We start from the raw sequence: 13,432 nt of genomic DNA, 5'->3' as shown, positions 1-13,432 counted from the left end.
CGACCAACATCAGGGCAGTTACCCCTGGCGACCAACATCAGGGCAGTTACCCCTGGCGACCGATTAGAATTCCTTTTTGCTAAAGGCCAATAAAGTGAACTGTGATTGGCTACTGATGGCTGAACGAAGCACTAACGGCAATAACCCCCTAGCAACCAATCAAAACTCACTTTTCTGACAGGGGGCCGGTTAAAGGCGGCTTGTGATTGGCCATTGGCCGCTGTGGTGAGTTTGTGTGACCAGCTGCTGTCAGGTATCACGTATGAGGCTCTGTAATGAAAAGACCGGGAGTTCCCGTCCTTTACAGCCGCCGCTCTCACTCTTCACCCCTCCGGGCTCCACACGTTCATCCCGAGTCCCAGAGCGCCGCCAAGACAGCCAGCCAATCCCGTGTTAGAGAGCAGCCGGGCAGCCTTCCAATCAGAAAAGGGTGATCATCCAACCAGGTAAGAGATGGGACATCCCGAACCAACCAATCACAGCCGAGCGGCGGGGAATTAAAGGGATGTCCCTGGTCCGCCGACTTTTCAACGCTGCTTAAAGGCGGCTTGATAAGAAAAACAAAGCGCATGCGCGGAGCTCTCCAGTGTGCTGACTCTATATAAAGAATACATGGCCTGTAATCAGGTGTATGAGGGCTCTGTGGGGCCCCAGGAGGACTTTACTGGAGGGATAAACTGTAATAAGGTCTAAGATTATTATAAATATGTATATGTCACAGGAGACTATGCCATTTCAAGACTTTCATTATGAAAATGCTGGTTGCCTGGCTGTTATCAGGTGTATGAGGGTTCTATGGGGCCCCAGGAGGTCTTTATGGAAGAATGAACTGTAATAAGGTGTAAGAGGTTCATATGAGGCCACAGGAGACCTTTATACCGGTATAGACTTCCATTATGAAAATGCTAGTTGCCTGGCTGTCATGGTGCTCCTCTGGCTTCAATGCTCTGGGCCATAGAAGACGTATCCGGTCTTTTCTACCCCTTTCCTGCACACTTGTTCCAGGTCAGTGACTTGAAAAGTATGGAGGCCAGAGGACCAACATAACAGCCAGGCGACGAGCAGAGCGTGAGGTCAGCCATGACATGGGGGGTGTGAGGATTACAGAGGGGGGGAGGGGGTTATGTATTCACACCTTTACATTCTGGGAACACACACGGAAAGGCGTGAAAGGCGGACATTCCCGGAAAACGTGCGAACAATCTGCCGAAATGTCACTCCAAACGCGGGTAGAGATCGTGTGCGACACTGCCAGAAAAACACATGAAAAACGCACTTGTCTCACTGACAATAAAAAGTACGTGAGCTGCTTTGGTGCGTTTGTCACGCTTCGGGGAGCCGTTCAAGGCGAGCACGCCAAAAACACGGGGAAAAAATGTCATGGACCTCACAAGTCTGAATGCAGCCTTAGGGGTACTTTAGAGGAAGAGGGAGGGATAGTATTGGGGTTACAGGGAGGGTTATTCTTGGGGATATAGGAAGGGTTAGTATTGGGGTTACAGGGAGGGTTATTCTTGGGGATATAGGGAGGGATAGTATTGGGGTTACAGGGAGGGTTATTCTTGGGGATATAGGGAGGGATAGTATTGGGGTTACAGGGAGGGTTATTCTTGGGGATATAGGGAGGGATAGTATTGGGGTTACAGGGAGGGTTATTCTTGGGGATATAGGGAGGGATAGTATTGGGGTTACAGGGAGGGTTACTCTTGGGGATATAGGAAGGGATAGTATTGGGGTTACAGGGAGGATTATTCTTGGGGATATAGGGAGGGATAGTATTGGGGTTACAGGGAGGGTTATTCTTAGGGATATAGGGAGGGATAGTATTGGGGTTACAGGGAGGGTTATTCTTGGGGATATAGGGAGGGATAGTATTGGGGTTACAGGGAGGGTTATTCTTAGGGATATAGGGAGTGATAGTATTGGGGTTACAGGGAGGGTTATTCTTGGGGATATAGGGAGGGTTATTTTTGGGGTTACAGGGAGGGTTTATTTTTGGGGTTACATAGAGGGTTATTCTTGGGGATATAGGGAGAGATAGTATTGGGGTTACATGGAAGGTTATTCTTGGGGCTATAGGGAGGGATAGTATTGGGGTTACAGGGAGGGTTATTCTTGGGGATATAGGGAGAGCCTCTCTGCTCTCTGTATTATGATCGCTCGGACTTGCTGACATCCGTGGAGGAGCTCTCAGACAGTTTCACCGTTTTACTGTACAGTTCATGTTGAAATTTTGTTTTGAAGAAGTTAACATACATGGAGATGGAGTCACTTTTTAATTACTGGCCCTGTTGATGAGTGCTGGAGGACGAATCGGGAGACTGTTTGTGACTGGAGTTCTTCTTAGGATCCTTCCATTGCGGACCAGGAACAGTTATAACCCTACCGTGCTTCACAGTTCAAGCTCGTATGACTCACCGCTGAACGGCCTGTGAGTCCACCGCGTCCGGTAAGGGCATTTTACGTTATTCTCATTCATTTTGGTTTAAATTTTATTCCATCAGGATGTAAATTGTACAGCAGATTTCTCCCTGGGGACACAAAGCAGTTAGCGGTCGAGGCAGCCATCTTGGCGATTGCGTTGGCCGGGGATCGAACCCGGGTCAGCTGCTGAATAAGCAGCTATGCTCACCACTGCACCACCAACGCGAGGAATGTCTTTGGAGTGTGAAGGGTACACACCTGTATATATGTCAGCCACCCCCCCCCCCACACACACACACATCTGTATATATGTCAGCCACCCCCCCCACACACACACACCTGTATATATGTCAGCCACCCACCCGGCTGCACACACCTGTATATATGTCAGCCACCCCCCCCCCACACACACACACACCTGTATATATGTCAGCCCCCCCCCCCCACACACCACACACATCTGTATATGGCAGCCCCACATACACAAATCTGTAAACACACACAAGCCTCTGGCCCCTCCCTGTAAACAAACAGCCCCCTCCCTTACCTTCACAGCCCCTACTTGTAGCTTCCTACCTGGTCCACGAGAACAGCAGAAACTGTGAGATTGTTTCTGTACTGCACAGCACGGATCCCCTTCACCCATCCTGCCTTCTTCTGGCCTGGGTGGGCCCCTCGGTCTCAGGGCCCCTTACAGTTGTAACGGCTGTACCCCCCTGATGGCAGCCCTGCCTGCACTATATACACTATGTTGTAAATTACAAACTCCTGCACTATATACACTGTATTGTACATTACACAATTCTCACCAAAGTGTTCATTATCTCAGCAGTTGATGGTTTCTAAGAAGTCCCTGACTATTTTAATGAAGTTCTTCTTTAAGAGACTCTGGCTTGCAGGACAGCAATTTCAGCATATTTCATATTATTGAATGAATGAATGAATGATTTGTATAGCGCTGCACATGCGAACTGAATCGCCTCAAGGCGCTAGATCTCTCCTGTGTTGTCCAGCTCCTTAGAAGAGGTAGGTCTTGACTTTCTTCCTGAAGGCCTGATGGTTTTCTTCCATGCGGATGTGGGTAGGTAGAGCGTTCCATAGCCGTGGTCCTTGTACTGCGAATCTTCGTTCTCCTTTTGTTTTGTAGCGGGTTTTTGGAATAAGGAGGAGGTTTTGGTTTGAAGATTGAAGACTGCGATTGGGTGTATAGTGCTTTATTTTCTCGCATAGGTATTGAGGAGCGTTTCCTTGTATACATTTGTGGGTGAGGCAGAGGGTCTTGAAATTGATTCGGTTCTTTACGGATAGCCAATGTAGGCTCCTCAGGGAAGGGGAGATGGATTCCCAGGGTTTTTTTCCTGTTAACAGTCTTGCCGCCGTGTTTTGGATGAGTTGCAAGCGCGCAAGCTGATATTGGGGTAGTCCTATGTAGAGGGAGTTTGTGTAGTCAAGTCTGGAATTGATGATTGTTCCAACTACTGCTGCTTTGTCCTCTTCTGGGACGAAGGGGATGAGTCTACGTAGCAGGCGGAGGAGATGGTGAGATTTGGAGCTCATCCCTATCAATTGGTGAACGTCTCTTTGGTGCCTCTAATCTTAACCCTAACCCTTAGACACCTTTACAAAGTACATCAGTGGTGGTATGAGTTCTAATCCCCCCCCCCCCAAGCAAAAGAAGCTTGGACCTGAAGCTGTCACAAGCTTTGGGCTTCTAATCCCTCCAACCCTGTAGAGAGGTCTTATTGAACATCTTGAAGGGACGCGCCTACTTTCCAAACATCTGTTGGCCTTTGTGGACACCTAGTCAGCAAGCATCTCGGACACCGGGGTAAGAAACGTGGTGTCCAGGGACAACAAGCAAGAGTTCTGCTCTGCAGAGGTGTCTGCAAAGGTCAACAGATGTCCCCCCATTCTGAATAGTGGGGGCGTCCCTGCAAGATGTTCAAATAGTACCTGTCTACAGGGTTGAGGGGATTAGAAGCCCAAGGCTTGTGACAGCTTAAGGCCAGGCTTTTCCTGCTGGGGGGGGGGGGGGGATGAGAACTCTTAGCACCACTAACCTGCTTTGTAAAGTTGTGTAAGGGTTAGGGTTTGGGTTAGAGGCACCAAAGAGATGTTCTCCATCAAAAAACAGGCGTCTATTCATTTATTGCGCTGTCCCTTGAACAACGCCAAAAGGTCCTGAGGCGCCTGAGTATTCTGTTTTTCCTGGGCTTATTCATCTGATGAGGGAATGATGTTATCACTTGGTGGCAGGGTGGCGGGGTGATATGATCACTTGGACACTGGCAGGTGACGTTTCGCTGCCTTTTCGGCTTGAGTGGTGGAGTCTGTGTGTAAGCATTAATGCCACCCTTAGCACTTGATGGCAGTATTGTCGGCTTGAGTGGTGGCGTCTCTGTGTAACCATCAATGCCACCCCTAGCACTCGATGGCAGAATTGTCGGCTCGAGTGGTGGAGTCTGTCTATGACTTACTTCCAGGGAAATCAGAGGCTTGATGGGACCGGCACTTGCGTGCACTTGACGGACGATGTTATTCATGAGTTCTTTACTGATTTCTGCCATTGTCGGTGGGGTAAAGTCATCACTTGATGGAGGGCTATAGCTACTTGATGAAGTGGTATCGCCACTTAATGAAGTGCTATCGCCACTTGTTGTTGGGCTGCTGTGACCATTCGTTGGTGGGGTCATGTTGTCATTCGATGGTAGGAAGAATCGGTTGAACGGCTTGAATAATAATATGAGCAGGAGTGCTACAAGCTCCTCCAGCAGCACTACGAGAAGCAACAGCAGCATTAGGAATCCCTGAAAGTGTTCTGACCAACAATATTCTTCACCAGTGCTTGTAAGCAGGGGTGGGACTCTATTCTCTAAGGCCGCCCACTCGCTTGCCCAAAGAAAGTTGAAAATGCCCAGCCCATCATAAATGACTTCAATCAGATTCAGGAAAAACAAATATTGTCCTAACATCCTGGCCAGGTCATTTTTCCGCAGGATGTATTTCAGAATGATGATACTTATCAGGAGTGTTATCTTACACCAGTATGCACTGGTGGCCAGTAATGAAAACCAGCTGGAGGATTCTGGTGGCCTGTTTGCCGTTTCTTTTACCAAATTGTCCTCTTCCTGCTCTGTTGATTTGATGTGTAACTGCTTCACTGGCTTCTGGATCTCTGGAGGGTTATTTTCCCTTCCTTTGTCCAAATCATCCACTTGCTGCTCTGTGGACTTGAACTTGGAGTCCTCCACCAGAATGTGGACATCTGGGGCTTCTTGGGAGACTTTTTGCTTTCCTAACCAAGGATATAATATTTTGAAAACCCATGGAATTTCCCCTGGCCTCTCCATTGTCTTCACAGTCTCCTTTTCTATCACGTGGATCTCTGGAGGGTAATTTTCCCTTCCTCTGTCCAATTCGTCCACTTGCTGCTCTGTGGACTTTATCTCAGACTCCTTCACCAGAATGTGGCTTTCTGGGGGGTCATTTTCTGTTTCTCTGTCCAAGTCGTCCACTTGCTGCCCTGTGGACTCGATCTTGGACTCCTCCACCGGAATGTGGATATCTGGGTCTTTTTGGGAGTCTTTTTGCTTTTCTGACCATGAGAATATTTTAAAAACCCATGAACTCTCCCCTGGCCCCCCTATTGACTGTACAGTCTCCTCCTCTTTCATATAAATCTCTGGGGGGTCACGTTCAATATCTTTGCCTAATTCCTCCACTATCTGCACCTTGAGGGGCATGGAGATCTCTGGAGAGGGTTTGTTGACCTCTCGTACTCCTACCCATGTGCTCAGTAGAGTAAAAATGATGGCAATAATCTGATGCCTCATTTTTGTTAAAGATTAGTAACTGACAAGAAATGTTAATTACTACAACAAATAAAGACAGAAATCTGCGCTTGCTGATCGCTATCAACAGAAGGTTTTGAATAAACACTCAATACCAATCTGAAAATTGAAGGCTTTGAAATTCAGTGAGAAAATACCAGGAGCTCCTTTCAGACACAACCTGTCTCAGCTGAGGTCAAAGACCAACTGCCACTCTGCAGCTGCTGCACTTCTATTTATAGCCTTCACATCACTGTTGCCATGACAACATAGTGTGGCTGAGCTGCAAAACAACAACTTCACTTTACAGCTGCTGCAAAATGTCTCATCTGGGCTCTGCCAGGCACTGTGCACAGGATGGATCTGATTTTGGGGATCCAGCAGAGCTGGAAATGATCCGATTTCTTCCTTATAATGAAATCCTATAGACTGTAATACTACAAATTGATAAAACTGGAATGTTTCCTATTGGATGCAATAAATATTAGGAGAATCTTTTATACAGTGCGGAGATCTTTATTTATCTATATCATTTTATTCATTTTTATCATTTTAAAACGTTTTACTACTTGTAATGTTCATTTTAAACACTGTTATTATTTAGTCTCTGCCTGTGAAGATTGCACATTAGAGGATTCTCTGTGTATGAACTACAAGTCCCAGCATGTCCCCCATAGAACTCTATGGAGGTTCCTTGTGTATGAACTACAAGTCCCAGCATGTCCCCATAGATCTCTATGGAGGATTCTCTGTGTATGAACTACAAGTCCCAGCATGTCCCCCTAAACCTCTATGGAGGTTTCCTTGTGTATGAACTACAAGTCCCAGCATGTCCCCCTAGACCTCTATGGAGGATTCCTTGTGTATGAACTACAAGTCCCAGCATGTCCCCATAGATCTCTATGGAGGATTCTCTGTATGAACTACAAGTCCCAGCATGTCCCCATAGATCTCTATGGAGGATTCTCTGTGTATGAACTACAAGTCCCAGCATGCCCGCTCTCCTCGTAGTCTCTCCTGGAGGGGTCTCACACACTGCTGACCCCACAAACTGACTTCTAATCACTTTATATGAGGCGATAGACCGGCTATTGCCTTCAACAAAGATGGCGCCGGTGCTCCGTCAGATCAGGTGGCGTACGTGACGTTCTGCACGTCACCGTCACTCCCATTACATAATATGACAGTCGCTCACCTGTACACTCTGCGTTGTCCGCGGTGTAATAAAGTTGATTGAATCTGTGACTGAAGTGTGAGGAGGAGAAGTGATCGGTGTTGTGGCGGGGAGAGGATCTCGGTCGGTGTGTGGATTTCCCCGGTGAGACTGTCCGGTCGTATTGCCGTATATAGTAGGAGAAGGTGGGAGGGGAGGGTGTCCGGGGGATGCTCCGCCCACACGGAGTACAGGGAGATCTCCTCCTCTCGGTGTCAGGAGATTCTATTCTCCGTGTTTTCTATTATAGAGGAGAATCCTCAGAGGTGACCAATCAGGTGATCCTCTCCATGATACTTCTCACCCCAACACCTCCATGAGAGAGAGAGAGGGGGGGGGAGGAGGCTGTCCTGCTGTTGGGGGACATCTGAAGAGGAAGAGGGGGTTGGAAGCTGGGCTGTCATGGGGGGGGGCTGTCATCCTCTTGGGGATTGGGGGGGGAGGGGCTGTCATCATGGGGGGGGGCTGTCATCCTCTTGGGGATTGGGGGGGGAGGGGCTGTCATCATGGGGGGGGGCTGTCATCATGGGGGGGCTGTCATTGTGGGGGGGAGGCTGTCATCGTGGGGGGAGAGGCTATCATGGGGGGGGGGGTGTCATCGTGGGGGGGAGGCTGTCATCGTGGGGGGGGCTATCCTGGGGGTGGGAGGCTGTCCTTATGGGGGGGAGGCTGTCCTTATGGGGGGGAGGCTGTCCTTATGGGGGGGAGGCTGTCATCGTGGGGGGAGGCTATCATGGGGTGGGAGGCTGTCCTTATGGGGGGGGGGCTGTCATCGGGGGGGTGGGAGGCTATCATGGGGGGGTGGGAGGCTGTCCTTATGGGGGGTGGGAGGCTGTCCTTATGGGGGGTGGGAGGCTGTCCTTATGGGGGGTGGGAGGCTGTCATCATGGGGGTGGGAGGCTGTTATCATGGGGGAGGGGAGGCTGTCATCATGGGGTGGGAAGAGGCTGTCATCTTGTGGGTGTGGGGGGGAGGCTGTCATCTGGGGATGGGGGAGGCTGTCATCTGGGGATGGGGGAGGCTGTCATCCGGGGATGGGGGAGGTTGTCATGCTCTTGGGGGGTGTTATCAAGGGAAGGGGGGGTTGGAGGCTGTCATCCTCATGGTGGGCATCTTAGGTGTCGGGGGTTGGAGGCTGTCATCCTCATGGGGGCATCTGAAGAGGAGGAGGGGGTTGGAAGCTAGGCTGTCATCCTCTTGGAGGGAGGGGGGGTGGGTTGGAGTCTGTCATCATGGGGGGCTGTCATTTTCTTTATTTCAGTTATAACATTTTTGCAACTAAATCTTTCTTAATTTTTCCCAAAATGTATTCTGCCACATATTGGGGGGAAATAACCCAAAGCTGTGTAAATTTCCTTTCCTTTCCTTCTCTATATATAATATATTCTGACAATCGATCAATCCTAATGTACTGACGGACGATCTCACTTCTTGAGGCCTGAAAATCTCAGGAAAGTACAAATATCCCCCAAATGAGCCCTTTTTGGAACTTAGATAGTCCGAGGTATTCAGTAAGAGGCATGGAGTTTTGTTTTGTTTTTTTTTATACTATTTATTATAGTATAACTTTGCCCTGCGCCTTCCTCTCGACTCTTATTCCAGAAGGTAAACTTATCCTTTAAAATTCATACCCTGCTCTGCACATGCTCAGTTGCTCTCAATTTTTTTGTCAATGTTCTAAAAACCAGAGCCACTGGAGGCCAATCTGCTGACAGCCTAGAGATGTACTGCTGCTCAGGGGCTCTGGGATTCAGCAAAATGGCAGCCTCCGGCAAAAATACACCCGGAGCAGTTCTGGAGGCAGTTTACAGCGCACACACACATTTTGGTTGCAGAATTATAAATGTGGAATGTATATTTCTTGCTAAAGAAGGTTATTTCTAGGGGTGCACCGAATGGGTTTTTTGGTGCCGATACCAAAAATGAAAAATACACTAGGCCGAAAACCGATACCAAAAGTGACTGTTTTTAAAAAATATTTTTATACAGGAGATGGTCAGAGACTGCAGACATGATACAGGAGATGGTCAGAGACTGCGGACATGATACAGGAGATGGTCAGAGACTGCGGACATGATACAGGAGATCAATGCAGCCTCACCAGTGCCCATCATTTTCAGCCTGCCTTAGTATGTCAGACAGGATCAGGACAGGGCAGTGTTAGCAAGGCAAAGCCAAGAACAGTGCTCTATCTATGGAGGAAAGCTGTCAGCACACCGCATTATGGAGCAGCTTGTCGGTATGATGAGCGGGAGGAGCATTAATAGGCCCCGCCCCATTTTCGGCGCGGTTATCGGCGTGATTTCCTTTTCGGCATTTTACGAAAAGGCCATTTTCGGTCTATGTGTTTCGGTGGCCGAAATTTCGATGCATTCCTAGTTGTTTCTTATTGTTACGTGTAAAGTTCTGATTTAAGAGAGGCTGTTCCAGACTGACAATTTTGCTGTCCGAGGATGGCGCCTGTGCCCCTTCATCCACAATGGGGGCGCTCTAATACAGGTAGGTGTTACTGGCCAGATCACAGGTGAAATCGGAAGAAAAAATACAAAAAAAAAAGAAAAACGAATGCAGCCTCCATATGTAATGATTGGTAAGCTGCAATACTTTATATTACATTTTTGGTTTTATATTGCTTTATCTGCTTTCTTGTATTGGCCAGCTATACATTATACTGTATGAAGATGTCATTTTAACTTGTGACTTTTAAATAAAGCTGCGGTTGTTTGTTACTTCTGACTCCATTATTACTGTCTATCTGTGTGCTCTATTATGTCTCCTTTACACACACAATGTATGCTCTCTGTATAACAAGATTCTGCACAGAGCATATCCTGAACACCATCGATCTGAAAGTGATGCATCGTTTTACTACTGTTAAAGTCTAATTGCAGAATTACATTTTGCACTACTTAGGAGTTACAAGTTACCTTGTTTCCCCAAAATTTTGATTATCACGTTGACTCTTTTATTCTTTTTTTTTTTTTTTTTTTTTTTTTTTTTTTTTTTTCAAATAACATTTTTATTGTTTGTATCTGCGATACAAATAAAGAAGAAACACAAATTCAAAAGGTATAGATCGAATTATGCAACAACACTATTAGACAGTTACTCGTAACGTCTTATATCATGTTTAAGAACAGTAGGAGTTATATATCTAGAGTTACTATTTTGTTGTATATGCATCGCAGTTACATTTAATAAACTGTAGTAACATGTATAAAGCTATAACGCCACGTACACACGACCGGACTTTCCGGCAGAAAAGGGCCGACGGAATGAATCTGTTGGACATTCCGATCGTGTGTGGGCTTCATCGGACCTTTTCTGTCTCAAAATCTGACGGACCTTAGAAATAGAACATGTTTCGTCTTTCTGACGGACTCGACTCGAAAAAACTGCTCGTCTGTATGCTATTCTGACGGACCGAAAATGTTGCAAGGGCAGCTATCGGCTACTGGCTATTGTACTTCCTTCTCTAGTCCAGTCATACGTCATCACGTTTGAAACGATCGGACTTTGGTGGGATCATGTGTAGGCAAGTCTGTTTTGTTGGAACTCCGTCGAAAAGTCCTTCGGCGTTCAGTCTGACGAGAAGTCCGCTCGTGTGTACGCGGCATATGAGTCACAAAAGTACTCTATGTGAGCGGAGCGAGAGGGAAAAGAAAAAGAAGAGAGTAATGCCGCGTACACACGGTCGGACTTTTCGACCGGACTTGTCCGACGGACGCCGGCGGACAATCCAATCGTGTGTGGGCTCCATCGGACCTTCTTTTCCAGTTGCAAATCTGACGCACTTTAGATTTGGAACATGCTTCAAATCTTTACGTCGTAACTCCGCCGGACCCAGAAATCCGCTCGTCTGTATGCTAGTCCGCCGGATAAAAAAACGACGCTAGGGCAGCTATTGGCTACTGGCTATCAACTTCCTTATTTTAGTCCGGTGTACGTCATCATGTACAAATCCGTCGGACTTTGGTGTGATCGTGTGTAGGCAAGTCGAAAGTCTGTCAGGCTTTTGTAGCTGAAAAGTCCCACCGTGTGTACGCGGCATTAGAAGTCATCTTAATGGCTTTTTTTTTTTTTTTTTTTTTTTTTTTTTTTTTACCTGGTCATGGTGGGTCCTCCCGAAGGTGCCACAGCTCCTATACCTTATTATGAGCCTCCAGCCTGTCCTGTATCCTGGCCGTCATCTTCTCCATAAATTCTACATCCTTAATTCTGGAGTAGAGGGCCTCAGGGGGGGGGGGGGGGCACGTTGTTTCCAGTTGTATCCAGCTGTGAGGACGTGACAAACTAATTTTTTTTATAGGGTGTGGGGATCTTCAGTGGCGATAGGCCTAGTAGGAAATATTTTGGGGTCGCAGGGATTAGTATTTCAAAGAGGCGGGTCAATAGCTGTTGGACCGTGGTCCCAAAAGGGGTGATTAGCGGGCAGCTCCAGTAGATATGGAGAAGGGTACCTTTAGCTCCCTGACATCGACAACACCTGTCGGAGCTAGCAGGATAGATGGCATGAAGTACATCTGGAGTCATGTACCAGAAAAGAGAGATTTTGTAAGTGTTTTCTTTTATATAGTGTACAGATTGAGCTCTTTGCCGCTTGGGACCATATTACTCGCCACCGTTCTATAGAAATTTCCTCATTGAGGACTTTCTCCCATCTGGTCATATAGGTGTGCTTGTCCTGTTCTCCTAAGGGGTAGGTATTTAGTATCTTATAGATATCGGAGATTAGTCCCTTCTGGGCAGAACCAGCCAGAATTATATTTTCAAAAGGGAACGGAGGGGAGAATTGCAAGTTAGGGGCTATAGTTAGAGGTTAGTGGCGGATTTGCAGGTACCCATAGAACACCTGGTGTGGCAGATCGAATTTGGTCTGAAGTTCGGCAAAAGGGTAACAATTTGCGTGATCTGGGGTCCACTAGGTTCCCAAAGTGAAATAGGTTCCGTGATGTCCATGGATACGACATCTGGTGGGTAAGGCTATCTGGCACTTTGGGATTACAGGCAAAGGAAGTCAGGAGCGATCTTTCGACATGCCCCTGGGTTTGTGCTAATTTGCGCCAGAGCTGCCTAAGTTGGGACATGGAGCCCAACAGGCGATCGGGTGCTACTTCCACATTCGCACTCCATAGTAAGTTATTCGGGTGTGTCGGAGCTAGCCATGTTTTTTTTGGGTTTCTGACCATTTATTATACGACCGTTGGGTGAACCATGAGGCTATTGCTCATAGCTGGGTTGCCTGATAATATTTAATAAGGTTGGGGAATGCGAGGCCCCCGTCCGCACTGCCATGAGTACCGACCTAGGTATTCTATGCCTTTTCTAGTTCCAGATGTAGTACAATAAGTCAGACTGAAGCTTTCTCAGGTGTTTGTAGGGGACAGGTATGGGCAGTGTTTGAAAGAGATTGTCATTTTAACTGAGGCAATCCGCTGCAGGAGGGAGATGTGGTGTTTCTTCCACTGGAGTAATAAAGATGTGATTGAGTGGAAGGGGGGGGGGGGAGTTTTCTTGGTATAGGGTTGTGAATTTTAGGGTGATGTGGATCCCTAGATACTTTAAGGCAGCGGTTTTCCAGCTGTTAGAAGTTGGATTTTAAATGAGCGACCTCTGCTTCGGGAATGTTAATGGGTAAGGCCTCTTATTTAGATGTATTCATTTTGTATCCCCAGAGGGCTCCATAGCAGTCTAGTTCCGCGTGCAGGTTCAGAAGGGAGATGTGGGACTGAGTCAGTGTGAGGATGATGTCGTCAGCAAAGAGGGAAATTTTGAACTCTCTATCCCTGACCGATATGCCCCGCACATCTGGGTTACCGCGGATAGACGCGGCTAAGGGTTCAACGCATAATGCAAATAGCAGGGGTGAGAGTGGGCACCCCTGCCGGGTTCTGTTAGCCACTGAGAAAGAGGAAGATAGGGCAAAGGGAGTCCTGACTTGGGTGGAGGGGTTGGAATAAAGATG

At 47.6% G+C, this 13,432-nt stretch overlaps 1 non-coding gene across 1 annotated transcript; it reads right to left on the bottom strand.

Moving 5' to 3' along the window:
• Window positions 1–2,577: 2,577 nt before the first annotated feature.
• Window positions 2,578–2,649, bottom strand: TRNAN-AUU (transfer RNA asparagine (anticodon AUU)). The gene has a single exon. It is a non-coding gene; the product is annotated as a tRNA-Asn (tRNA).
• Between the last annotated feature and the right edge of the window lie 10,783 nt (window positions 2,650–13,432).

Source organism: Aquarana catesbeiana, linkage group LG09, assembly GCF_042186555.1.
Source record: "Aquarana catesbeiana isolate 2022-GZ linkage group LG09, ASM4218655v1, whole genome shotgun sequence".
Taxonomy (NCBI): domain Eukaryota; kingdom Metazoa; phylum Chordata; class Amphibia; order Anura; family Ranidae; genus Aquarana; species Aquarana catesbeiana.
Note: the sequence above shows the minus strand (reverse complement) of the source record. Positions and strands in the feature narration are given on the sequence as shown.